Source organism: Hippocampus comes, unplaced genomic scaffold, assembly GCF_001891065.2.
Source record: "Hippocampus comes isolate QL1 unplaced genomic scaffold, H_comes_QL1_v1.1 scaffold51, whole genome shotgun sequence".
In the NCBI taxonomy this organism is placed as follows: domain Eukaryota; kingdom Metazoa; phylum Chordata; class Actinopteri; order Syngnathiformes; family Syngnathidae; genus Hippocampus; species Hippocampus comes.
The window spans coordinates 1140090-1142134 of record NW_017805497.1 but is presented as its reverse complement, the minus strand read 5'-3'; the positions used below and the strand labels follow the sequence as shown (position 1 = coordinate 1142134).

The 2045-nt window shown below is 46.8% G+C and overlaps 1 protein-coding gene across 1 annotated transcript in view; it reads right to left on the bottom strand.

The window, feature by feature from the left end:
- Positions 1-431, bottom strand: part of add3a (adducin 3 (gamma) a) — an 80199-nt gene extending 79768 nt beyond the window's left edge. Inside the window, exon 1 of the mRNA XM_019876651.1 lies at positions 202-431. The gene's annotated coding sequence lies outside the window, so the exon portion shown is untranslated. The remainder of the gene's footprint in view (positions 1-201) is intronic.
- Positions 432-2045: the final 1614 nt, after the last annotated feature.

Genomic DNA, 2045 nt, shown 5'->3' with positions numbered 1-2045 from the left:
ATATATACATAATTTTATTTTTTTTAAGTGCCAGTGCAATTGAAAATGTATAATTTTGCATGTCTGTATGTAGACCAGGAATTAAAGACAATCGTCCTCTGATGGAGAAAAATACCAATCCAGTAATCGTTGAAAGGTATGAAAAAGAAAACGAAAGTGTTTTGTGACACATGATGAGGAATGTTAGCGTCCTTCACTGACCTTGCGAGCCTTGGACTTTGGAGCGCTGCCAAATCAGGACTGGAAGAGCAAGTTGCACGTTTGAAAGGAGAAACGGGTATTTCATTCCTTCACATCATCGTGGCATTTATCTCAAAAAGGAGGATGTCTCTACCTTCAGCAGTCAAATAAAGTCAGAAAGTTGCAGAGAAAAAAAAAAGTCTCAGAGAAAACGACCGACCAGGGGAACTGACAGCACTAGAGTATAGTTGACATTGTTCCCGTGTGGCCGTTATGGTGCAACATAATGCTCAAAACAGAGCTGCTCTGATGATGCAATCAAAAAGGGTTCTAACAGGTTGCGCAGAGGTTGAAATGAGGGTGTGGTGATACAGAAAGCTCTTAGAAGCCTTATTGAACTTGCCCATGGAACATAACTAGATCTTTCAATAAAAGAAATTGGTTGCAAAGGGGGCGGCCCGGTTATCCAGTGGTTCGCGCGTCGACCTCACAGTTCAGAGGTACCGGGTTCAATTCCAGCTCCGGCCTCCATGTGTGGAGTTTGCATGTTCTCCCCGGGCCTGTGTGGGTTTTCTCCAGATACTCCGGTTTCCTCCCACATTCCAAAAACATGCAAGGCAGGCTGATTGAACACTCCAAATTGTCCCGAGGTGTGGGTGTGAGCGCGGATGGTTGTTCGTCTTTGTGTGCCCTGCGAGTGGCTGGCAACCGGTTCAGGGTGTCCCCTGCCTACTGCCCAAAGACAGCTGGGATAGTTTGTCTTTGGGCAGCAGTCAAAAGTGGTCCCTGTCAAAAGTGCAAAATTAACGCCACCCCCATTCCAGTTCGCTTACATTTATTTCTTCATTTAGATCACTCTAAATCATCGGTAGGTGTGACTGTGATTGTGAATGGTCATAGTTTGTCTATATTTTCCCTGCGATTGGTCGGCAGCCAGTTCAGGTTGTACCCCGCCTATTGCCCACTATGTTATGTCGACACACTGATAGATAGCGCACTCCATTTGCCATTTTAATCGCGTTGGATTTTTCATCTGTTCGACACGTTTTTTGCGGTGGGGCTGGTGAAATTGACCAATGGAAGCACGGTTAAAATAACACGACGAAGTAACAGACTGATGATGACAGTTTGATTCGGCACAGATGGGTTACCAAGCCGCTGACGGATGACATACTGCCAACATCAGTATGTTGTTGGCAGTATGTTTAGGGTCATTATCCCTGCACACTGTGTAACAGTTTTGGAGGAAATGCCCGCAAAGACAAAAGGTCTACATACCTCATGATTCTTAGCAGCTTACTAATCAATCCTTTAATTAAGGTTGCCCATCCCATTAGCATTTGTACACGCCCATGCCATAACATTGTCGATGTCATGTTTGGGCACATATGAGATATTCTTTGGATCTCAAGCTTTTCCTTTTGTTCTTCATACTTTTCAGCTCTCATAATTGATACAATTTGACCTTTGCTACATCTGTCGAAACAATCTATACAGAACATGAGTAGCTTTTACTGTCTTGGTTCCGGTGGTTTGCAATTTGTTTTACTGTCTAGACTGACCCCTCCGTGAGCCGTCACCTTACCGTGGTGGAGGGGTTTGTGTGTCCCAATGATCCTAGGAGCTAAGTTGTCCGGGGCTTTATGCCCCTGGCAGGGTCACCCATGGCAAACAGGTTCTAGGTGAGGGACCAGACAAAGCACGGCTCAAAGACCCCTTATGACGAGTAAAATTAATGGATCGAAGTTTCCCTTGCCCGGACGCGGGTCACCGGGGCCCCCCTCTGGAGCCAGGCCTGGAGGCGGGGCTCGTTGGCGAGCGCCTGGTGGCCGGGCCTACACTCATGGGGCCCGGCCGGGCTCAGC